Source organism: Lonchura striata, chromosome 1 (assembly GCF_046129695.1).
Source record: "Lonchura striata isolate bLonStr1 chromosome 1, bLonStr1.mat, whole genome shotgun sequence".
NCBI classification, from domain to species: domain Eukaryota; kingdom Metazoa; phylum Chordata; class Aves; order Passeriformes; family Estrildidae; genus Lonchura; species Lonchura striata.
Genome location: NC_134603.1, coordinates 90,178,508 through 90,204,917, shown reverse-complemented (window position 1 = coordinate 90,204,917; position 26,410 = coordinate 90,178,508). Strand labels below are relative to the sequence as shown.

General features: G+C 41.4%; 1 protein-coding gene across 17 annotated transcripts in view; it reads left to right on the top strand.

The window, feature by feature from the left end:
• The window catches only part of ATXN1 (ataxin 1), a 367,335-nt gene that overhangs the window by 242,785 nt on the left and 98,140 nt on the right, over nucleotides 1-26,410 (top strand). The window contains exon 1 of one of the 17 annotated variants that reach the window (XM_077785697.1): nucleotides 13,308-13,550. The exons of the other annotated variants lie outside the window; for them this stretch is intronic. The gene's annotated coding sequence lies outside the window, so the exon portion shown is untranslated. Of the gene's footprint in view, nucleotides 1-13,307; nucleotides 13,551-26,410 lie in introns of those variants that run through there. 17 annotated transcript variants of the gene reach the window in all.

The window sequence follows — 26,410 nt, the reverse complement described above, 5'->3', positions numbered from 1 at the left end:
ACCAGTTGTTGGTTGTTGGAAAGGTCTCACCTTCAGTCCCTCTTGTGCAGTCAAGGGACTTGTAAAACAGTGTGAGCATTCAGCATTGTATGCAGCTCCTGTTCTAACGCTTGTCCTATGCTATTCTTTTGAGTTTTCATAAACTTAACTAGCTAATGCTCCAGTGGCAAAATACAATTGCTCTCATCATCCATGTTGTTAGGAAAAATGATAGTATTTTAAGTGTGTTTAAGGGTATCCAGTGGTGAGGTGCTTCAGGATAAAGGTTTAATTCTCAGTTTATTCCCCCTCAGTTGTGCTCATGCAGATTGCCTTTCAAGTAACACAGAGGAAATAATGATCAGTTCTTTCACTCTTTCCTGCATAATTTTTAAAATTAACAATTTGCTATCTAGAAACACATTTTGAGAGAAAAATATTATTTTTATTGGAATTTTTGTAATATCTGAGACTAAGGTGTCTCACTAGTAATTAAGAAATAGGTTTTTCATAACTGTATTGTACTTCTTTTTGTGCCACACATACATCTCTTTCCAACCTTTATTATCTAGCAACTTTTAATGCATTCAAGCTTAACTTAATATTAGTTGTAGGCTTTCACATAGTTATTCTAATCTTAGTTTTTTTCAAAAGAAGGGCAAATTACAGAAACAACTCTTGTGAGATACAAACTCCTAGATGATATGATGATACCAATTTGATTTTCATGGTTAGGCACAATAAATTACTTTTCATTGCAGGTGAAATGAGCTGCACTGACATGTTTCTTTTTCCATAGAACACAGTTGGGTTCTGGGACAGGGATGAGGCATTACCAGTCGTGAAACTGAAGCAGCATTTAAGTTTTTATTTAAGTTTATATTTATCTGCTTGAAAATATGTACGGAAAGCTGTATGGACAAGTTATTTTCCTATTGTCTTTTAATTTCCTGTTACCTGTGAGGAATTTGCACTTAACTTTGTGATGAACCTGGAACCCTACAGGCATTGCTTTTTCAGAAATTCCTTATGTGTGTCTCTGTGTAGGAAACAAGGAAAAGAAATCTCTTGAGTCAACTATATTTTTGATAAAGCAGATTATATTTTTATGGCCTGATTCAGTATTAAATTATTGTAGTCTCATGCCTTCTTAATTTCTTTCATCAGTGGACTTATTTCAGCATAAACCTGGTACAACGGATGGCAGAATTATCCTTTCTGTATGTAATTATTCTTTAGTGTGCAAGGCTAAAGAAGTACCTTCTGGAGGCCAGCAGTACTGCCCTCTTAAATCTGTTGCAAATGTGATCTGAGGCTTTGAACACTGAACTTTAAGTACTTTAAACAAAATTTGGAAGGTTTTTTTTCTGTTTTTACTGCAAATACACCAAGGATTTGTTACAAGAGAAAGGTCTAATGCCCTTAGCCTGTAATGAGCCCCACAGAGGCAAATCTTACCTCTCGATTTACTCCAAGCCAGGGAGTTTGCCTACCTCTCTGTGACAGATACATAAGAGTAGGCCACACCAAAAAAAAACAGCTATTAACTACCTTGCCCTAACCTGAAATAAAATCTTCTTCATGGTGAGTTCATGGTACTATCTTCTCTGATGTCATGCTTTTACTGACTTCTTATGTTAAAGACATTCACACTGTATCTCTGTACTTATAGGGAGAACACAGAGTGATAGGCATTAAATATCCACTGTGTGTTATCTGACAGTAGAAGACAGAGGAGGTTGCCTGTCCTTTAGGCAACCTACAGCCTGCAAAATCAAATGTTTTAAAAGCCCACATTTTAAAAGTCAGTTTTTGCCCTTAGAGGTGCTACAGGATGTGTAGCTACAGTGTATATATTTGCAAGATTCAGCATTTAATTTGTGTTTTAGAAACCTCATATTATTTCCCTGCTGGTGCTAGTCTTGTCTGTGTTTCACAGCTATATCTGTTAAGGTCAGAGCTATCAAATCTGGTTAGTCCCAGCCTGATTTTCAGAGCAGACAAGTCTCCTGCAACCCTCTACTTTATTTTAAAAGGCCTCTGGGTGCACACAGCACTACTGTGAAGGAGGCCAGCTATTTAGTTCCCAAAATATGGATTGGTACCTAATTTAGTGTATCCAGCGGTGAAAATGTTGGCTTAGTATTCCCTCTCCCTGGGACACCTCCTATTCCATGTATTGCTTCTTGTATTTGAGATGGGAGATGTCATTCACTGTAAGCCAGTACAGAAGCCAAGTAGGTCAGTGCCTGCAGGCACTGCTGTATATTATACATGCACCCCCACAGGTGAGTTACCACCCTCTGTTGAATCTTACTGTAGGTATTTGCTGAAACTCTTTAGTGGGGCTCTGCTCAGGTTACTCTGGTCCTGAGGGCTGCTTGAGCCCTGCATGAGCAAAGGTGAGCAAAGCCAGCTCCTCCTTGTCAACAGATTCCTGTAAGGGGGATTGAGGGAGTTGCCCGTTCTTGGACACTTGAGCCAGAAGATGCACAGTGGCAAAAGCAACCAGGAGACAAACTATGAGGCCAAACTGCGTATAAATCTCTACCCTAAGTTGATTTGTTTGGTCCAGCTTTCCTCTCTTCCCTGAGCCTCTTCTACTCAACTTCACTCTTAACTGGATCATCTTTATCCCCCTGCAGACTTCATGCTCCTTTCATTCAGCTGATCTTTTCCCACAGAATGCAGAACCCTATGTTTCACTGCCCAACCTGCTGCAGGGGAACAGAAGACAGGAGTGCACACATCTTCCACTAAGACACAGGAGCTTGCTGCTTGCTTGCTCCAGGTCTGTTTCAAGGCAAGAGGGAACTAAAATAGCTTATTGCTGTTGAAGATGAACATGTGACTACCTCAAACTGCATCGCCACTAAAGGCTTAAAAATAACGTGGTCTGTTGCCATCTGCTTACACATCTTTCCTCCGCCCTCCATTGCTCTTGTCACTTCAGGCTGTTGTAAGCTCTTCAAAGCAAAGCTGGTCTTCTCTGCCTTTGCAAAAGGCATGCCACTGTGGCACCTTCTCAACCTCATCGTTGCTTAGCTCTCAGCTTGTGCTGTACTACAAATAAGAGAGTGGTAGTTTTATAATTTAATCTTAATGGGGGTGTGTATTGAAGCAATCAGGACTTTCATTTTGTGGTATCTGCCCAGTTGTAACTCATCCCTAACATGAATTTGTTGGTCGCACTAAGCTCTCAGGTATTGATCAATGATGTAATTGCCATCCTATAGTAGGACAGATGATGTAATTCTTACCCAGTTACTGAAGATAATGACCTTGAGACAGATCAGATGGTTGAATAGCATAGATGGTTCACTCATTATAAAATGCCCTTGTTTTAAAATGAAACTGTAATCTGTTAATTACTGGGGAGGAACAACTACAACAAAATTCCAGCATGTAACAAAAGATACAGCATATCTTGACTTTTACCAGCAGTTACATATTCCTGTTTTGACAGGTGACTTTTTATGGTTTTGTTGCTTTTTTGCTTTAGCCATCATTTCAATTTGCATTAGGATAGCATAAAACCTGACTTCTGTGAGCCTAAGGAAAATACTTGGTTTGATAGCCAGTCATACATTTAAAGAAAAAGAAAAAGTAAAGGTGTATGTGATAGGAGAAATTCTGGCTGATGGGAGGAGAATATGCAGTGAAGTTTTGCCAGTGGGAAAGTCTAGTTCCTCCCTAGTTCCAAGGAGAGATGGCATAAACTTACATTTGAGTAAGAGGTAGCATCACTTTTGATTTGAATACTTAATAAAAAATGACAAGCATTGACTACCAGCTTTTGCACCTAGATAAACAGTAAGTAGAACTCAAGAAAGTCATGGAGATAAAAGAGATAAAACCACTTGCTATGGTTGTTAATAATGTGATAGGGAAAAAGACATATTTTTCTTTGAGTAGAAAGAGGTTCTGAGAGACCCCAGTACAAGCCTAAGAAACTCAGTTATGAGAAACATGGATCCTAAGAAGAAAAAAACAAGTTTGAAAAGACAAATGGTTGGAGAACTATTTTTGGTTCTACTGTTGGTATTTTCTTCTTAACGACTAATGTTCTTCTGGCTTAACATTTGCTGGTTTGTGTCAGATTTTTTTTATTCTTTTGTTCCTCTCTTAGTCAACTGGCATACTTGCAAGATAAGTACGAAACTGAAGAACTTAGCAAAGACAACTTCTCAAGCAGATCATTACTAAAAGTAGTGGAAGAAATTAATAATTTACATGGATTTATGACCTAATAAAGAAGACAACAAAAGAGTGATCTGTCTAATTAATTTCTGCAATTAATTGATCTTAGGAAATCATAGAGGCATAGCGCAGTCAGAATCTGTGTTTTCCCCTTTTCTCTGAGCCAAACTTTGATAGCTTGTGTTTGAAACTAATGAATATTGCAGGCAAGAATTTATTTTTCTGAGTTCTGTGAGCATGTACTTTTTATTGCTTAGATACACTTCCCTGTTTTATGGACTTTTCAGGTTGTCTGTTTTCCCACAGCATTTGCTTAATATAATATTGTTGAATGTCCAGGGTACTCCTAATGTGTAAGACCTTATAGTCTGCTAAAAGCAGGTTAAGACGTCTGGTTCTTTATGTTCAAAGGACCTTATGCTTGAAAATCCTTTGTGCTGTGTCTTAGTGAGAATTTCAAGTTTCAGAGGAATGAAATAAGATTTCTGATGGATGTGGTCCCCTCAGTACTATTTCTTTTCTAAATGGGCAATAAATCTAGATATGGATAGTTGAAATTGTGAGAAAGTCATGAAAAGGAGGAAATTACTTTAATTCCATACTGCCAAAGGAACCAGAAAAACTCTCATACACACTCTCTCTCAGGGATTAAGCATGGGTCTTCATTTTTTAGCAAGCTTCTGTAGAAGGGTGCAACCATTTCAAAACTTAGGTTTCTTTAGCAGGTAGAGATTTCAGTTGTGTGGGAAACCCTTCTTCCCTGATCCATGAGATCTGCTCTCCTCTGTGGTTTCATTACTACAGCTTAGCAAGAGCTGGGCAACTGCCCTCCCTCGTGTTTAGAGTAACAGAATTGTTACTGTTGGAAAGGACCTTTAAAATCATTGAGTCCAACTGTTAACCTAACCTAGTCCACCACTAAACCATGTTCTTAAGTGCCACATTTGTGAAGTTTTTAAATACCTCTAGGGATGGTGACTCAACCACTTCCCTAGGCAGACTGCTACCAGAGTTCATAACTCTTTCCATGAAGAAATTTTTCCTAATATCCAGTCTAAAACTCCCCTGGCACAGCTTGATGCCTTTTCTTTGTCCTGTCACTTGTTACCTGGGAGAAGAGGTCAGCCTCCACCTGGCTGCAGTCTCCTTTCAGGCAGCTGTAGAGAGTGATAAGGTCCCCTCTGAGCCTCCTTTTCTACAGACTAAACAACCCCAGCTCCCTCAGTCTCATCAGACCTGTGCTCCAGACCCTTCCCCAGCTCTGTTTCCATTCTCTGGATGCTCCAGCCCCTCAATGTCTTTCTTGTGGTGAGGGGCCCAAAACTGAACACAGGGTTTGAGGTGTGGCCTCACTAGTGCTGAGTCTAGGGGGACAATCACTGCCCTGGTTCTGCTGGCCACACTATTGCTGATACAGGCCAGGATGCCATTGGATTTATTGGGCACCAGGGCACACCTGGGCACACACTGGCCCATGTTCAACCAGCTGCTGGCCAGCAGCCCCAGGTCCTTTTCCACTGGGCAGCTTTCCAGCCACTTTGTCCCAGGCCTGTAACATTTCATGGGGGTGTTGTGACTTGAGTGGCACTTTGCTTGTTGAACCATATAAAACTGGTTTCAGCCCATCAATTCAGCCTGGCCAAATCCCTCTGCAGTGCCTTCCTACCCTCCAGCAGATTAATACTCCCACCCAGCTTGGTGTCACCTGCAAACTGACTGAGGGTGCATTCAGTCCCCTTGTCCAGATCATCGATGAAGACATTAAACAGAACTGGCCCCAACAGGTGAACCATTATCACCCTTGTTGTTGTTTGGTTACACTTGGATAGCCCCATGCCAGTTACACCAGGGCACCTGGAAAGGTGGGGCGGTCGCAGAGAGAGTATGCATGTGTTGGGCAGAAACTTGCCACCATTGCTCCTGTCCCTAATGTGACTGTGTTCAGCCAGGCAGAGAGAGGCCAGGGAATCTTCTGTATCATGTGTCCTCTCTGCCTGCTGGGCCTGTCCCAGGGAAGGTAGTATTTTATCTCTCTCTCTCTCTCTCTCTCTCTCTCTCTCAATCTACTCCTCCTTGAGCTCTCTCACTAAGTGGAGGAGTTCCTCTACCCCGGCACAACTCCTACAGCTGTTTTCACTGCTACTGGCTGCTACTGACATCATATTGCACACGAGGTACAGAAATGCTGAAGGCTCATGAGAGATCAGCGATGCCGAGGGTTGACTTCATAAATTTGCCAAATCATTTGCAACTGTTCTATCCTGTAGGTCACCCTTCTGCTTGTATCCTTTCCCTTATTTTTAAAATTCTGTGCTTTAATTCTTTTGTCATTCATTTGCTTTCCTTCCTCCCGTTTGTTCAGTGTGGTCCCAGCTCAGTTACCTCAGCTAACTCACATCCTTGATTTGGAGCCTTTATACATGCAGAGACAGTGGCACATCACTGAACACTTTCTCCCTCTATAGTACTGCTTCAGAGAGTGAAATTTGCCCTGGGATTCTGGAGCAGACTTCAGTCTGTGTATCAGCTCCCAAAGTCCAGCTGTTTAACCTGCAGAACACCCTCTGCATTTTGCTTCGGCACTTAGTCAAATTGTTTCATTGTTTAAAAACAAAATGAAGTGACAGTGCTTGTCCATGAAGCTTTCACTTTATGCAAATTCCTTTTTTATTTTCTCATTTCTTTGTCAGCTGCTGCCTTGCCCTCCAAGTTTAGATAGCACTTGTCAGGAGATTTAGACCTTCAGATGACTCTTCACATTAACTATTTTTTTCTCTCTTTGCTAACTAGGGTGTCGAAAAAACCCCAAACCTCTAGCAAAGTAATGGGTAATAAATCAAGCCATTTGTCTCAAATCTCTCTCCTCTCTACAGCTTTTAAAAAGCTGTTTCACAGCATGGAAGTGGAGATTAAACCCTGGGCTGTTTTTCCTGCACAGGGAATTTTTACAGGGTTCTTCTCACTTGTGTTCTATGTATGAGTAGAGACAAGACTTCTTGTTCAAGGTTGCTCCAGGTTATCTGGGAAAGAGAAAGAGCCCAAACCTCCATTGTATTGCATCCAGTGTGATCTCAAGCTCAAGGATGCTGTTTCCAGATGCTCACTCACTCTTACTCCAGGAAATCTCCCTTCAGAGCCCTTTTCTCCCCTGCCCAGACATGCTAGGTAGGCTGACCCTTGAGATGTCCTGTTCCAAACTTACTGATACTTCAGGGTGTCTTTTGTGGCAAGTCCATAATCATCTGAACCTTAAACAATTGTGTTTCTTTAGATACAGGGATGCACTTTCTTATCTGATGTAAGTTGGTATAGCTCTTCAACCTAGAAAAAGTCATGTAGGTTTGCATCAAAGCACCATGTGGTGAATTATGGTGATGGAAATCTTCCTCACACCCCTTGCTAGAACACGTTTTTCATGTTGCATTGGGGGAACTGGGTCTCTGAAATCAAAGCATGTATCCTCTGCTTCCTAACATTCTTCTTTATAAAACTATGAAGAAGTCTGGACACAGTCCAGTTAATTCTGGTTTATTTTCTTGCCCTGAATTTCTTCACTAGTGAATGCATTTTTTTCCACATCTGTTCACTGCTCTGCTAGCCAAAATGGAACATTACAGGGACTTGTTGCGTAGTCTAGAGAGCGATGAATTGTGAGGATGAGAGATCTGTATATCTGATTTTCCTGGAAGACTCAAAGGAAAATCAGGATGATTTTTAAAACATGGAGACTGAGTTGTTATTGCTTACCTGCCTCAACCTCTGACTTCAGTTCCTGACACTGAGGGATGTGGATGTTATTAGAGCGAGTATCCAAAATTTGCATGAATCAAAATTAACTCTTTTATGCCCTGTGAAATAAATATCAGGCAGTACACGTCTCTGTCTTGTCTTGTGATCTGAGCAGTTACACATTTGCAGAAAATAAGTATATATTTGGATGCGGTGTGCTTCTTGCAGCAGTTCCGCTTGAAAGTGAGAGGATTTGGCTGAACCCTTTGCTCAGCCTGGCACTCGCACCGGGGTCACAGCTACATTTTCTTGTACTGTGTTACTCTTTCTCTAGTCAAGACACATTCACCAGATGGAAGAAAGGAGCTCTCCAGCCAGAGCACTCACCATAAGGAATAGTAGAGCACTTTCTTTGGCTTAGTTTAATTTCATCTCCACTTGGAGGAAGGTTTCAGTTTTCCTTTCTGCTTCTTTGGTATTGCCTGACTGTTTAGGATTGCCATGAAAGCCTCATACTGATACATGCATTTTGTTTTTTTCCCCCCATATATATTTACCTGTTCAGTGGGAAAAAAAGTTCAACTTGGTCCACGTAATAGACCTATGTAATAGCTGAATGCAGAAGACAAGATGATGTTTGCAGAGCTTGTTTTTTTTTTTTTTTTTTGATTGAGATAGTTGAGAGCCCAGAAGTCCAACTTAATACAAAAGTCAGCAACTTAGAGCTCTGTCTTTATGGGATAAAAAACCACACAGGCTTTCTTTTTGCTATAGCTCTTATCATTGTTATGAAGATATGGCAGTAATGCTTCAGACTCTCCCAGTATAGATGTAGATAATTATAGGCATTAAAAGTCAGGTGTTTCTATATGTATTGCTAGAAATATGTGGGGTTTGTGATGTTTGAAGACACCTGAACAGGACAGAATTTGTGTCATACAGTGTGATGGGGTTAGATCCCATCTTAGGGGGTTTTCAGAAAGTCACAGCAGTGTTTTAAGTCCCTTTGAAGACCTGTTCCCAGCTCCCTAATTTCCAGTGGAGCGCCTGAGAGATCAGCCCATCTGTAGCTTCTCTCCACCCCTGCATTTGGGGGTTGCCTGCCTGCTGATCCTTATGACTTCTGTTTTTTAAATCACCCCTGCAAACCCATGCTTAACCGCTCATTTCGGGGAAAAGAATAAGTAGGAAGCATCAAGGCTGGCAAGTCAAGTTTGTCCTTATAGGAAGGTCCCATCCAACAAAGGGAGGGATCCCACCTAAGCGGGACCTATTTTGCAGGGTTTTTTCTTTCTCTGTTCATACATTTTCCTTAAAATCTGAGAGGTTTAACATCAGCATTGAAAAGATGCTCTGCAAAGCCCAGATCTGGAATGTTGACTGGCAGAATCTTCCTGCCTGCCTCTCTTTCAATAAAATTAGAAAGTTAGACCTTTTGCCTCATTCAGAAGAGTTACTCAAGGAGACAGTGACTTTACAACTCCTCTCTGTCATGCCATAATATTGGGTGGTAGTCATCTTTGAGGAAAAAATGTTTCATACCCAGTTGCTCTTTTCTTGAGAGGCTCATCAGCCATGGTGGTTCCCTTTGCAGAGGGTTCAGGAGTGTAGCTGGCACCCTAGAAAATGAAAAATACTTGAGTCATTTGCATAGTGGATCAGAATCCAGCCCACCCAGCTGCTGGAGCAAAAACCACAAACTTTCACATTAGAGTCATGTGCTGAAAAGCTAGATGAAACAAATAAATTTTTGGTTTAAAGAAATTTTATTTGCTTTTTTTGTAGCCAAATCACCTGACTTTTAGATGGTGAAAGTAATGTATCAACAAGATGTTCTTGCCATCTTTCTTTATCTGCTGAACTACTGTGATCATAGATTGACCTTGTTTTCAGACATAAGAACTAGTTGCCTGATTCAAGTGTCAATATCAATGTTTGTGTCTATAGAAACCAATCAACATTTTCTCCTAAATTTTGTAAATAGGCTGTTACTGTGACACTTAGATTTCCTGTCTCTTACATATCTGAGTCAAAAAGTCACTACACCCAGTGTTGTCTTGTCTTCTGTGTTAGCTGTCTATTGCCTCACTAATAGGCATCTTTATTATAGTCTGTAGTTTTCCTGTTGAGATATGTCCAGACATCACTGGAGCCTATAATCTTTCATTTTTATTCTGCATCATGGATTTGTTTGAGGAACTTCCTCAGTAATAGCTGTAGGAAATTGCAAGAAATGTAAGAAAAGCAGGTTGAACTGCCTGCAATCAGCATTGCACAACATTCAGGATTTTTCCAGGATAATCTTTTAAACTGTCTTTTTTCTTCCAAAAGCAGTGATAGTTTAGTGTTGATTTTTCTTTCTTTTTATATTTCAGTATGAATGATTCAGGTTATCTTGAGAATAAGATACAAAACTCTGCATTTTTGTACCTTTTTAAAAAATAGGTCAGCTGTTTCATTTGAGTACCTGTGTAGCACCTTCACATTCGGGGGTGAATATTTGAAATTTGGCTGTAGAGTTGCCCCTGGATTTGCCTTCTCATTTGCGGCAAAACTTGTCCATAATCAGTCAGTGTATAAACTCTAATATCTCTCATTTTGTACCCACACAGCAGGAGCTTATTAGGTAGCATTGAGTATGCTGTATTTTAGAGCTGAAGAACTTGCTTTGATATTTCTACATTTGTCCCCTGAGTGCTGTGGTCCTAGGAGGCAAAAGAAAAGAGATTGTCCCATGTTTTCGGCAAAGCTGTTGTTTGCCCAGACAGGGTGTGGCAGAAGAAAAGGATGGAGAGAGAACACAAGCTGTGGAGGATGTGCTCAGGAGTAGTAGTGAGGAACATGGCACTACCTGAACCAGGAGATGGAGAGGCAGTTAAGGCCAAAAGCACCAAGTGTGGGGACAGCATTTTGGAGCTGGTGTGACTGTCAGGGCTGGATTGTGTAATGTGATTGGGATTAAGTTGAGGAACCAAGAGGAAGCTGGTGCAGTCTGAGGAGGGAAGCAGCAGAATTTAAGCCACAGAAAAGGGAAATCTCTGTTCTGTACATTGGTATGGAGTCTGTGATTCCTGAGGCTGCATTTAGATGCTGCTTGTCCTGTCTGGTGTGGAGATACAGGATCATTTCACCTGTGGTTGTTTGTTGTAGCCCAAGTGCTTGATGCAGCCTTATAGTCCCACTGAGACAGCAGACTGACTCATGCAATCCTGTCCCTCTGCATCAGTACAAAAACCCCTGGTGTGAAAAAGTACAGTTTAGCTTAAACTGCTGCTGTTCAAAATGTCTAACTTGACACTTGAAGGGGATGAAGGGCATTCATACAGTTTGTTTGAGCAGCTCAGTGGTGGAGAAGCAATCTCCATCAAGAGGTTGCAACAAGTGTGTTGCTGGCAATAGCACCTCTTGTGAATGCATCTCTTCCCACCTGCTCTCACACCTTAATCTAGCTGTCCCTGTGCTGTCAGCATGTGTCTGTGTCTGCAAACTGGGTGTCTTAATGCTACAGCTTTTGTTCACGTGAGATCCTTGATAGCTTGCAGTTATCTCTGTTCCTCCAATAGGAGAGGTCTGTTTTCATTGAAAAGTTTCAGCCCTGGTAGTGATTTTGACCAGTGTAGGTGCCCACTTTTTGGTCTGCCTCTGTCAGCACACGCTTCCCACCTGCTCACTGCCCCTCCCCTTGGACAGGACCCTCTTTGGTGAGTGCTTCCCAGCTGGTTGGAGGCAAAACTGGGTTAGCATAAAAGAGCCTAAAGAGTAGTTTGTAGCTGCTCCAGTTTATTTTCACCATAATGGATTACAAAATGCTTTTACACCAGACTGCTAGCACTTCTAAAGGGAGACAGTCAGCACAGGAAGAGGGGCAGCTGGTGCTGAGCACATGAGTGGGAGGAAAATCTCATCAAGCAGCATAGCTAGGTTTGGAAGGGACCTTTGTCCACAGTTTTAGTCTGTCTCTGTGATGGGGGAAAAAAAGCCCTCCTCACTGGGGTGTTGTGAACATGTGCTAATTTTAGTAAATCAGGCAGTTAGGTAATATGGTGACAGCCAGAAAATAACCTAGAAGGAAATAGTTGTTCTGTCTTTAAAGCATAGCATTTAGGACCTTTTTAAATACTGAGAATGAAGCAAACTGAGGATTGCTTATTCAGTAATACCGAAAGCTAGAGTAATAGCTTTACTATACCATGAATGGCACCATTTCCAGTGGAAAAAAAAGCCTTATGTGAACACAAAATTAAGAATAAAGATGAAATGTTACATGTTGGCCATGTTTCTGGTATTTCCTTGCCTTTTAGCTCCTGGCTTAACATTTCTGACATGTCTGTATATGTTTAATGAACTATTTGTGACCAAGCTCACAGTTGCTCATAGTTTTTATCCTAAGACTGTAAGCACTTTAAAGAAGGCTTAGAGGACATTGAAGCATCTTACACTCTTGCCATTACGTATCTTTAAGCACATTTCTCTCTCCAAAAGCACTTACCTCTGGTTCTTAGAGATGATTGCAACTTTAAGTGAAGGAGATGAGACTGGGAAATGTTCTTCTAAATTGGATAGAAAATCACAGTTGGTCATTTTTTGCAGATCTCCCTGATAAATAATTTCTCTGAATTAGTAAGTCTTGCTTTGTAACAGGTGAGTGAAAGGTACAAAAAAACTAAACCACAGATGTTGTCAGAAGGAAACAGAGCCAGGTTAACTCTCATAACTAGGCTTAAATAATTTTGAAAATGACACTATCTGAAATAAATGTAATTGCACAGAACTGGGTGTCTTACTGTATAACAGAGGAAACAGGTACACTGATAAGTAAAAAATAAAATTACAGAACACTGAGTGCTGAGTATGCATCACTCCAGCTGATATCATTTGGAGTTATAAGGATTAACCCTGAAAACCAAACGTGCTGAGTCTAAGGTGCAAAAATAAGTAGATGTGAAAAAATGTTGGTCTTGGCAAGTTCATTTGCCACAGAGTAAATGCCATGTGAACTCCGTGTGTAAGGACAATCCCTGAGTAACTGCCCTTGGCTGAGGTCTCAGGCCAGCGTGCCTTGCTGTGAGCAAGAGGTGGGCCATCGTCACCACCGTGCCTGGAAGGAGCTGCCCTCCCTCTGTACTCGTTGGCACACAGCCACCGTGGGCTCTGCTGCCGTGTCTGTCCCACCAGCTCAGTGCTCCCGCTCCGCTTCACAAGGTCGCTCTTGTGCAGTTTAGGTAGAATTAGAGCAGTGATGGGAAGTGGCTTTGGCTTTTTTCATCTTGAGACGGTAAAAGATGTTGGGCCTTGTCCAGGCAGTCTGTTTTTTGAACAGCACTGGGGCTTTTGTTGCTGGGGCCAGGATGTTTAATAGTTTGACTTTGCTGCTATTCTGTTTGTTTTATTCAGCCGGGAACATATTACAGATCTATTTTTTGATCAGGCAGCATTCCTGTACTATAGTAATTCACGAGCAGAATTCACACACTAGCTGTGTGAAATGCCTGTTGATTACTTCTCTACATGTGCTTCTTGCCCTTGTCTTCCTTAGGTACAGTTTACTCTGTGCAAGTTGTAAACTCCATGGAGCAGGTGTTTGTACAGTGCATAGCACAGCAAGACCCAGGTTTCATCGAGGTGTCTGGACATGCTCTTATGTAAGTAAGGGTACTCAGTTTTGTGAGCAATTAGAATAGTTCACATTAGCTGAACTTGTAGAGTTTCCTGTGTGTAGGCTGATGAGAAAAGGGATTTTTCTTTCCAGGCTGAGAGGGGCTTTGCAAATATTCTCCAAATCACAGCAGCAGCTGCCTCTTTGGGCACTGGACAAAGAAATGATTTGGAAATAGCTTCAAAGTTTAGAGATGGCCCTTCACATACTAATGCTCTCAGATGAGTTAAGGGGGGAAGCTCACACCTCTTGTGGTGCTTTTGTTTCAGTCTGCCAAGCTGCAGACTCAGCACGAGTGCAGCATGCAGGTTTTCATAGTGAGAGCTTTTGTCGCTCCCAGAAGTGCTAGAAACTTAATTGCTTTCAAAGGCAAGCATGGAATCTGGAGGACCCGGTACAACCTGCTGAGAGAACATAAATCATGAGATACTATCACGTTTCTGTGCTGGGGCTTGTGTGGAGTGAGTTTGCTTTGTGAGCAAATGCCTTTGGAATACACTGGCGGTTTTTTTGTTGATTCTTAGACATAGCAGTAATTGTTATTGGCTTTGTTAACAGGCATCTATGTTCTGTTCTGAAGTTACTGTTCATGTCTTCTAAAAAGTGTGCAGACAAAAAAATATTTGTTCTGCCTTGAAATCATGAAAGCATTTCTGCATTTAAATGGGTTGATAGCCTTGATCCAGGTTGTTCCCAGCTGGCGGTATGGAAAGAGGGCTGGTCAGTTTTCACTTGACCACTGCTGTTTATCTTTGCTTACAGAGAAATCTTAGAATGCAAATGTTTACTTATTCCTTTTTTTTATGCTAGTTTGCCAGCTACTTTTGTCCCTAAATAAATGAACCATGATGGCAACTGAGAATTTTTGTAGATAAGGAGTAGAATTTTCAAATGGCCTTATATAGTATGCTACTCTAGGTTTTATTTTCCGAAGTAGTCCTTGTGAAAATTTGTGGAGCAGGTCCTTCAGTTGGTCTGGAAGGTTTTTGGCATTTTTATCCACAACCCAGTATTAAAGGTAGTTTTCCTCATCTCCTTAAATGATTAGTCAATATGCTACCCATTCATAGGAATACTGCTTTGATATATTTTGCATGGAAACTGAAGCAGGAAAGGTTTTTAAGGTAAGCCAACCAAATAATCTAGGTCTTTTGATCAGTTTCCATTAATATTAAACTAGTAAGCTGCCCTATTAGATGTTAGAAAGGAAGCTCAGTGTTTAAAGAAGATAAACATGCCAATTGATATTCAATATGTCCTCTCAAGTCACCAGCAAAAACCTTGTTGAACCTTGTTGGCAGAGGTGCCTTCTGTAAGGGTTCCTAAAAACACCTCCCCAGCTCTTGGCTTAAAGTGGTCTGGTGCTGCAGTGGATCTGCTGCCAGCACTGAATGCTTGGTCTGGCTCCAGCTGGAGCTGAAGAAAGGCTGAGTTTTAAGACCTCTAGGATGCCTTCAGGTCCAGAAGAAACTGAGCACTGGAATAATGTGTCATCCAAACTGTGGTGTATTCCTAGAAATGGATGAATATGCTGTTTTAATTTAGGGCATTTATATAGTTGAAGTTACAGAGATGTTAATGCTTAGAAGAGAGAGTTCTACAGCTCTTTAAGGTTGCCTGGCACACAAACACGCAAAGCTCTAAATTCCTTTAAGCTGCTGACAGTTATCACAGCTTTGTGCACACACCTTTGCTGGTACTGACAAAACACAAATACCAGTTTTACATCACTGTACTCTTCTTGGCTGGTGTACATCTTAAAACAGTACTGTACCTTCACAACTTTTGCACAGAAAATGAAAAGAAAGGGTGAGCAGCAACAGTAGTCTCTTATCAAACAGTTGGTTTAAAATGCTTTGAGTAAAGACAGCATTTTAAAACTTTTAAATCAAAATTTAAAATTTTGATTTGTTGTTTGGAAACTGGACATTTAAAGCATTACATTTCACTGAACCCAGTCCACTCTGCTGAAGTCACACTGGATGCAGGAGCAGGCTTTGGTCTGTGAGGAGGACAGTAGTAAGTGAAGGAAAAACATAATTTTCTTTCTGTAACACTGAGTTCTTCCAAACTTCATAGATAACTAAAAAGTCTGTTTTCAAAACATCTCTGACCCTATATGCAAATAAAATTTCTGTGATTTTGGCTTTTACTAGAAATTGTGTCTGTTATGCATCTGTGTGACAGAGCACTGACATATTAGTACTAAATGCTTCCTAAATAAACTCATTTGAAATCCAGGGTGAAAAGTAAAGAGGCATTGAAAATCCCCCTAATGAATATCATGAACCACCATATATTTCACACAACTGTCAGCAACAGCCAACCTGTTGATGCAAGTTTCATATAAAGAATGTATTGATAGATTTAAATGCATTTAGTCTCCTAAGACCATAGATTTACATTATGTTAGCTGTTGGCCCCTTCTGTGAGCCCTTGCCTGCAACTATCGAGTTAGAAATGAACAGGTAGACACTGGCTGGTAACATTGGTGTGGCAGTGTGGATAAATTAACTTTACTAATTCATTGGGAAAAGAAGTGTCACAATTTGACACTCCAATGGCAAAAATATCAGTGTTCCCAGCAGCTGTTAGCACTGGATTTATTCTCAGTACTTTCACCATCTTCTAGGAAGGCACTGCAGACTGCTAGAGGAGTGGGAGATTACACTGGCTTTGGGAAGCTTTCAGCAGAGGCGAGCAGATAATTTGATTTGCCACGATCAAACATCCTGATTGACAGAGTGTAACTTGAACTCTGTTTCTGACTCAGTGACTGAAGTTTATTGTGAATTCCTCTAATGATGTGGCATGCAACTTTCTTGAATTAAAAATTACAATGGTTGTGCTCCCTGGGTGCTGCAGAGGTGGCACAACAGCAACACTGACTGAAGTCTCTGCTATGGGTGAACATTTGCTGCCTTTATCTGTTCTGCTGAATGTTACCCCTGCCCCTGCTCTTAAAGGCAGCAAGGCAGGCCTCACAGCAGGCACTCAGCAAAACCAATACGTTGTCAGCTAGAACATTTTCTCTGATTCTTTATTAGGTTTCTGTCACAATGTACAAGGTGCTGTGATGAGTCGGGTTACTTTTTTTAGCCTGTGACCTGTATTCTACCACTGTAGGCTCTGAACAGTTTTGTCAGTTCTGGATTGCTTTGTGGCTCTTCTGGGATAGGTGATGGCATCCTGTATCTTCATCAAGCACTAACCTCAGAGACATTGCTTAGTAAATAATTCCAGTGCAAGGTAAACTTGCCTTGCTGCTGTTAAAACTTTCAGTCTTCTGAAAAGCCAGTAGATGGGGTGTGTGCAATTCCTGTGCGGAGTCACTGCACTTCTCAACCCAAAGATTCAACTCTAGTTTCTACATTTTTGTTGCAGAGACTGTTGTTGTTGTTGTGGTTGTTGTTAGCAGTGCCTTCCCATGTGAATCAAAAATTTAAGCAACCCTGAGTGGAAGCACCAAAAATTCTTGATTGATATTTTTGCATGAAGTACTCTGAGTATGATCTACTGTGCGCCTTCCAACACTGTTAGGTCTTTGAAATCCGGGTATGAATTTTTATCATAAGCTCCCTCATCCCTTTTTTTTTTTTTTTAATTAAACTATTCATGAACTAGAAAGATACTGGATAACTGAAAACAGATTGGGTTACCACAGACTTCTGCATAATTTGAGATTGTAGTATTAGGTATAGATACCATGGGGCAGCTAAGGAATACATCATGTTTTGTGCCTCCAAGCCCAGCATGTAAGAGTAAACAGCTATTTGTAGACATGATTGTGTTGATCATAGATTTGAAAATTGAATTTGCTAGCAAATGAAAATATTTTCCTCTTGTTAATACTGATCATGTAAATAATCATGTTCACACAGACTGTAGAAAGGATCACCAGTCACATCCCTGAGTGGATTTCATGCCTATAGGTCAGTTATGGTAGACTTGAAATAGAAAGGAATCTAAAACAGGAGACAAATGGCTTTAGGACAGATGAGTTCCTGAGTTGTTCTCCTTAGAGGTCACAGCAGAGCAGAGCATGAATCAACATGAGATAATTAGCTGGCCCAAGCTAATTTATGTCATTCAAAATGAAACTCTCTAGAGATGGACTCCTATTAGGTAGGTCCTAGCTGCTTATATGTGATGGGAAATGGAGAAACCTTCAAATGGTTTGCTAATAGTTAACCCAGTGAGCTCCACATTCCATGTCTGACAGGTATGAATGCAAGGTGGAAGTATCTTACCAAAAAATAAGTTAGAATTAGAATACTGTATCAAAGCTATCTTATGAGAAGAAGTGTGAATGCTTATGGCAAAGATGCGCATCTGATGTTCCGTGAGAGATATTTGGTAAGAAATGTTTTGCATATGCTCCACTGTTCCAAGCTATTCATGCAATTATGGGAAGGTAGAAATCTTCAAATAGTAGAGTACCTTCAATTAATTCAAAAGAAACATGTAATAGTGGAATATGACAGAGACCTGAAGGCACCAGTTTTGTTTGTGCCTGTGATGAAAGCGGCAAATAACACAAATCTGTTACCTGTTCCACTGCCTTTCAGAAGAGAACCACCAGAACTGTGTTGTAATCTGGTGTGGTGAAGTGTGCCCAAAATGCCGTGAGTGTTTAACGGTTGCACAAATGATTCACTTTCCTAGCAGTCTGATTTTTGTTATAATCTGTTTCCCTTGTGTCTTTAATGTGCTATTCTGCTGAGCCTGCAGTTCACATTGGAGCCTTGGGGAGACTGCAGGTCAGCTTTTGAATGTAGAAGAATTAATGAAATTTGAGTATTTTGTGTACAGTTAATGGCAGTTGCGCAAGTACAAAGACTTTGCTTTATCAGCAGATGTGGTCTAGGTTTACATTTATGTACGCATTCAATCCTTAGGTTATTGCAGTTGAGAGAAGAAAAATCAGGAGTTCAGTGAAGTCTTTAACAATCTGCTTTGGTATCTGGCCAGTTCACTTACCCTTGAGTGAAACACATGGTAGGGTGGTTCTTTATTTCATTAACTCTTTGATGCTTGGAAACTGGGATGATTCACACAATGTGACGGGAGAGGGGGAAATTACTGTAAATGCAAGATTAGCAAAAACTTTGTACTCACCTTGTGCCAAGCCAGGAAAGGATTAGTGTACTATGGGAATGATTAGATGGCAATGTTTGCTGGGCTGCTGTGGCAGACAAGGGATAGTTGAGAAGGTGATTTAGCTCTGCTGGAGTCTGCATGCTAAGTGGACAGCAGCCTTTCCACTTGGAAACTAATATTGGGTTGGGCACTTTCTGGTGAAGTCAAAAGGGTTGCTGTTGTTTGCAATGTCTCAGCTGTTTCTCTTGTGACAGGGCTATATTTCCTCACTTCTTGCCTGAGCTGGTGCTGGAGTTTGGAGTAGAAGGCTCTCTGCCGTCATTGCTCCTGGTTATGGTTTTTATTTTGCGGAGGTTGTTTTTTGGGTTTTTTTTTGGTTGGGTTTTTTTTTTTTTGTGGTTTTTTTTTGTGGTTTTTTGGTGGGGTTTTTTTTTTGTTTGTTTGTTTGTTTGTTTTTTAAGTTTAGGAAGAGGTGAGGAGGAATCATATCCATGCATAGAGAAATGATGATGAGCAGAATGCAGAGGGAAGGCCACATACCCCTCCTTCTCAAGTGCATAAGTAACCAGTGCCAGTGCAGGAGCTTGTCTGTAGCACCTCAGCGTGGCCCAGCCAAATATCCATCATGTGGTGAGCAAAAAGTGGGGTGGGACTTCCTTGCAAGGTGATCAGTGTGATTTCCAAATGCTATGGAGGGGAGTCATTCCTGAGCAATGGTAGGAGCCTTTTTCTTTGGGTTAGTAGTGTGCTGTCATCCTTTAAACTGGGGAGATGGCAGTCTGGGAGGAGGATATGAAAAATGGATAGGCTTAAACTGAAACCTGGCATCTGGAACAGCTTTGACAGACTCAAGATAATACTTCAAAGTTGTTCAGCCTCACAAGGTAGACTATCATTTTCTACTTGGTGAAAGTATTATTTGGGAACTGGAGTCATTCTTGGGGCCTCCTTGTGCTGGGCACTGTCACACTGGGTAGCAAATAGTTCCTCCTGACTGAGCTGACTGAGCCTGCACATTCTGAGCTGCTTACTTGCCTGAGCAACAGAGTGTAAATATATCTGAGCATGACTGATTCTGCTTTGACTCTACTGAAATGATCTTCCATATTTTAAAATCATTAAAGCTGAAGCAACATAAGTATTCTGTGTTTCATGACAGCATGAAAGGAGTTTGGCCTCCTAATTACCCTGATATTCAAATGTGTGCAGGAGCACTTGGAAAGTGCAAGGCTCCCTCAGCTCCCTGCAGTATGGCAGAGAACATCCTTCCATAGGCACTTAGGGTCTGTAATTCTCACTGTAGTTCCTGAACCTGCTTCCACTTTTGGTGGTTTACAAGGGAGAAAGAAAGTCAGCCTTGTTCAGCTGTTTTAGCTATGTGTTTGGAGATGATTCTGAAATACAATTAATACATGCCTGCACAGAGGTAGGTTGTAAGGTTACTGATTGGTTTTGATGCTGTTTGCTGCTTGAATGTTGGTGATTTTTTAATCTAAGGTAAAAAGAGCATAATTCTTTTTAACTTATAGCAACCTCCCATTTTCTCTTAAATGTCTTGATATTAAGCAATTTAAACTAAATTTCTGCACAGGTACTTTCCAAGAGATTGGCTGACAAGTACAATAAAAAAAATACACTTTTGCAGGGACCCAATGAGACTTTGCAAACTTAGATTTATTCTCCATGTTAAATGTGGTTGAAGATGTCATTTCTTAAACAGCACTTTCAGAAGTAGTTAGCTTAAAAGTATAGCAATTCAAAGCACAGAGGGAATGATTTTGAAGTGTAAAGTCTTGAAACACAACACAGAGGTTGACAGTTTCACTACAATTAGAAGCAAGGCAGGCACAACTCCCACTTCTGAAAACTTTCCTATTGCACTGCTTCCTCTCTTGGCCTAGAAAACCTCAAAAAAAAACCTTTCAGTGGCTTTGCTTATTGACTTAACATAGTTATACTCAATAGCATTAGGAGACAGAGCAGAAAGGGCTGCCAAATGTGTCTGTAAAGAATAATCTTTACAGAAAGCTTCATAGAAGTATTTTTTTCCACATGCTTTCAATGTCCTGAGAATGCTGCTTGTTTGAGGAAAGCAAGTATTAGAGTGGGTTTTTTTGGTTTGTTTTTTTTTAACAGGGCTTGTTTTGTTAGGAAACCACTCCCTTCTGCTGCTGCATTTAGACTCACTGCTAATTGCCTTTTGGTTGAAGACATTTTCCATGAATTGCCACATTCCCCCTCACTTCTACAACTTCACACTGATTATGCTATGTTAGCAGCACTTCTGCCTGCTGCCTTGGGGAGGAGTGGCTGAGAGAAGGATATGGTGTACATGGGAAATTGTGGGGTTTACAGGAACAGAGGTTTGTAGCTGCTGAGACACGGCAGAGGCTGTTCCTCCCAGACTACGATTGGTGGTATAAGGAGGGCATCTTGTTACTGTGGAGGTTTATTCATTGCTCTGCTGTGTCCCACTGCTGAGGATTTTTCATAAGAAGTCCTGGTGTGTGGTGTGTTAGGTTATTATTTTTCATCCTAGGGAATGTAATGGGAAGCCAATCCCAAATTCTGGTGCCAGAGAGAGTGTGAGAGGGGTTGATCTTCCAAGAACACTACTGGCTCACTGAGCTCCTTGAAGTGCCCACTGAGCCCAGCCTCCAAGCTTGTATTTCTCCTATAGCTTGGGGACAGCATAAGCTTCTCCTTAGCCCAGCTCTGTCCTCTGCAGAAAAATCCCCTGGAGCAGCTGTATAAAAGATCACTGGTGACTGGAGCTTGAACACTGAGCAGGGGAACTGGATGTAGCACGGTTGTTCAGCATAGCTAATCCACTTAAACTATGGAGCTCATCTGCTGATCTGCAGGGGTGGTAGTGCTCTTAGGTGTGATGGCTAAAGAGGCTTTGGCTGGAGCTACAGTTTCAGGGCAGTCAAAACCTGAAGCTCAGGCTGAAGATCTGGTTACACCAAGTTGGCCCCGACCCAACCAAATGTGGTTAAAAGTGAGAGGTTGTGAGAGATAAACCTCTCTACTTAAGCCTTGTCCTAGCTCAGGAGGTGATCAGTGTGTTCAAGGGCTTTTCTAGTCTTAACTGCTTTGATCAAAGGTAGGGCTTACTTGGTCTGTGAATGGGGATGAGCTTTGCAAGTAGAAGCCGTCTTTTACTGGGATAATTGCATCCATAAGGCTGGTAGTTAACATTTCTGCTTTAATTGTGTCACTGCGCATAAGCAATCTGATCTTTTACAGGTGAAATCCCTTTGATTTCTAATGCAGTAAGCATGATTGAGTCTCACCCATACTGTGGCTGTTGGTCGTGGTGCAGGAGGAACAGCTGGTGTTGTAACAGGATCTCTGACTACATTAATCTATTGTCCAGCCTGTGACATGTGAGGGTTTCCACCTCAGTTCAGGTCCATCCAATACACCAGTGCTGGCTGAAGGCAAGACCAGTGTGGCATTTTCTGCCATGTGATAGTGAGCAGGAGTGGCTGCAGCCCACAGGAGCAGGCACTGGGCACTGTTCCTGCCCTGCCATCATTTGTCTGGGATGAAACCTTTATTTATTTAGTCCTACCCTTTTTTACTGTTGAGGGAAGAGAGACGGAGTATGATGAGCACTGTGTGGTACACTGCTAAGTCCTCCTTTTAGTAGTTGAAGACATCCAGATAAGGTAAAATTTGCTAGCCTTTTTGTGAAAAAGGCTTCTAATGTTCCTTTTACCTAATTATTAGTAAATTACTGTAGACCAAATATAGATCAAATAATTTTCTGCGGCTAATCCTTGCTTACGATAGGGAAGTAGAAACAGCAGTGCTGCAATCCTGTTGATTCTGGTCCACCAGAGGCAATGCAGCTAGGAACCACTCTCATATCACCCATGTACCACTCATACCACTGGGTACAGAAACCTGCTCCCTGCTTTCCCTCAGCAGCAGAAAGATGCACAAATGAAGACAGAATTCACTCTGAATTTCAGAAAAGGCTGAAACTGGTCTGTTGGCATAGAGAGAGAACCAGGAAACAGGAACACCTGTGTTGCATACCTTTGGGCAGGTCAATTATCCCATCTCTAGTGAAATTCTCTTTTGCATAAGGTATGAATAACAATACTCAATTTACCTTGAAGGGCTGTTACAGAGCGTGCAGTTAATTTTTTCAGTTAAGTGTTTGTGGTATGTAAAACCCTAAATGAGTGCAAAGCATTATTGTGATTTAATTTTATTGAGGGTGAAATATTGGTGACGTGCCCAGATGAGCACTTGCTGGCAGTGAGCAAGGCAAGTGACCAGCAGCAAGCATGTTTGGCAGCGAGCAATGGACAAAAAAGGAAAACAGCACTAACTTATTCCAGTCATACCTTTTATTTTCCTCTCTTACCACTGCACATTTCCCATTAAGCAAATGGAGATGATCAAAATATCAAATTGGAACTCTGTGGTTTAACAGACTTACATTTTACTGTTTAAAAGGCAAATAAAGATTAATGACATGAAGATTTGTCTTGGAGGAGAGTGAGAGAGTGGAGGTACCTCCAAACATGCGCTGAATGGTTCTTAAATAATATCTTTCAGAAACAGACCATACCTGATTTAGCTAGGTGGTGGATTTTTCACTGGGTTGGTAGCATGCCAAGACTGCTTCTCCACATTTCATGCTGCTGCTTTTGAGGGGTTTGCACTGGATTAAAAACATGGATGAAGATCATTTGGACAAGGTTGGTGCCACATGTCACCAGCATGAGCCAGGGGATGAGCAGGGGTTGTATGCAGGTGAGTGTCTTGGGGGGTGCTTCCGAGTTTGAAACATGTGTCAGTGCCAGACTACAACATGTGTCTCTGTTAGAGCTGCCGAGTGTAAGAGAGGGACAGACAGCATGTGTGATTTCTCTGCCTTGCTCTCATCTCGTGGGAAATGGGGGCTTCCTAGTGGTGGGGTTACTCTCAAGTGCCAGCGCTCCAGCGGGTTGCACGTTCCACCTCAGCATGCCAGGCATTTTGTTACTGCCTGCTCACTTTTGTTCATTTCTCTTATTCTTATTTATGTTCTTGGTTATTCTAATTACCACTGGTAGACAATAGCACAATTGAGTAACAATCTTCTGGTAATCGTGGCTAACTTCTGTCCTTGGAAAATTGCACTCCAAGCGTGGTGGAGACAGGTATTCCTGGCAGAGAGGAAGGATTTTACCCACACTTTCTCTGTATTTCTTGATTCAATGTCTTTGCTCTGTAAGTGTCCTGAGAGACAGGTCCAGAGGTCAGCAAAGCAGAAGAGGATCTTTACAGTGTCTTCTTTGAAGCTTTGGGTCAAAGTCTGCATTGTACCCTTATTCTTGTTGCAGTTGAAAACATTGCTTGGCCCTGGATTTTCTCAGGGTTTTTTTCCCTTTCTTCCCCAAGTCCAAAAGCTGCCGTGGTCACTTACCCAAAACAGTGATAGCATCAGCTCCACAGTTAACTTCTCATTTAGTGGTGTTTCTGAAAATAACAATTGTTGCAAGAAAACAAATGGTAGACATGCAGCATATGCTGCACATAATTATAATATATTGCCTTTTTTGAAAAAAAAAAAAAATTGCAGGATGAAATTTAGGGGGCAAATCCCAAATCCTGTAAAATTTATGGCACAATGACAGTTTATTTGACTACAATTTGCTTTCTCACATGCCACTCACCTTTAAGATGATATTCCTTTTTTGGCATTATTAATTATAATTATTGTTGTTGCTGTTATTATTCCAGGAAATCTGTATGGGAGGAATGCTGAAATCTGATTTAAAAATAGCATTTTCATGTCCTCCTACTCACTGTACTTCGTGCATAGAATGCCTTTTATAAATGCAGACTTGCTGCTTGGCTAGATAAAAGAAACTGTCACTTGATTTCCATAACGAAGTAATTCCCAGGAGGATTTCATTGTTTTAGCACTAAATTTTTTCTAAAAGGCTTTTTATTTTGCTTGAGAAAGATAACAGAAATGAACTTCTGAGTGGTTATTCCACAAAACAATTAGACGAAAGCAAGACTGTCTTGATTTGATGTAAGGAGATTTGTATGTGTATGAATTCCCTTTCATGTAAGATGAGAATAAATTCCCAACTGAAAATCAAGTTAGAAATACTCCCCCCAAAAACCTTACCCAAAACACTTTTCCCCCCTTTGCTCACAGACATGACACATATCTTTATCAGGACTCTCTTGCATAAATTTGATCATATCCTGGAGTTCAACTCTATTTCAAAAGGTACTTGCATAACTTCTGATTCAGATACTTTCCTGAATTAGAGGCAGTCAAGGATAATCATTGCCCATTATTACAGTGCATTAATTTTGTTACCAGATATGTGGTATTCGTGGGGAGGAATGGTCTCTGCATGCTGTATTGAGGCTGAGCACTCCCTGAAGCAGGGACGGTGCTTTAGCTGTGGGTGCACACACTGTGGAGCACAGTGTAGGCACAGTCCCTCCTTGTTCACATGCACCATGCTGCCCTGGCCTCTCTCACCACTTCTCCAGGATTTCTCACCCCTTTTCTCAGCTGCTCTGTGTCTCATGCCAGCATGACGTTCTTTTTCTCTGAATACTGAACATGCTAAAGCTTGTCAGAATTACGACATCAGAAAATATGTAGAAAGCATATCCAGTAAGTGAGAGGTCCTACTGCTTATATTTAGTTATATATTTTTTTTAAGGGGGACGGGGGCTGTCTCTCATTTGGACCTATTTTGAACCATGCTTGCATTTTCCAGAGTGTGAATCAATGCAATTACCACTTCAGGTACTGTAGACAACCTACTACTGTAGGCAGATAGACGCAATAAGAAGCAAAAGGGAATAGGAGAAAAAAACGTTTTCTTTGTATTCAGGAAAGCCTTTATAGATTTGGCATCATACTTAAAATTCTATTGTATTAAAGAAATGCAACAATTTCAGAAATTATTATTTATAGGAGGATTGGTGAATTCACGATGTGATATTCTGACTCACCCAACAGCAAACATGTTTGCACTCTGGCTGGTATGACTCACACTGACATTTGTCTTAAGCATGGCAATTGTTTTAGCCCTCTGCTTGCTGCAGGATGAATGAAGCGGCTGAGCTCCCCTGTTGCAGATTTACTATGTGCAGCCATCCTGGTAAATTGCAGTCTCAGCTGTGGAGTATTTCCTGTCTCACACACACACACACACACACACACACACACACACACACACACGTGCACACATGTGCATACACGTGCACAAACATACACATGTGCGGCCCCCCCAGTAATGCTTTACTATTAAATGCTAGATTCATAGAAAGGAAATGCATAATTACAGCACTGCCTTTTGCACCACATAAAGCAGCCCACATCAAAAGATGTTTATCATTAATGTTTCAACAGGTAATCTCTGGAATGACTGCCAAGCCATGTTCCTGTTACTTAGCACTCGGTGTCGAAATTGTTGAAATCTTTGTTATAACCCAGCATAGTCAGCTTAATCCTGCAAAAAAGTTAGTCAATAGTGCCTTTGTTTTCCAGCTCCGTATGATGTTGCATCAGCAGCACAGAAGATGTGGCGGCACTGGAAGTGGGGAGAAGGTTAAGGGTGCGTTTTGGGCTGGCTTCCTAAGGAAGCCAAGCTCACGTGGTGGCATTGTTCGTGCCTGCGCCTGTGTGTGTCCCCCCAGCCTGGCAGCTGGTGTAAGTCCTCCTCAGCCCTGCGTGCTGCACAGGTAGAGGGGAGGGGGAAGCTGCTC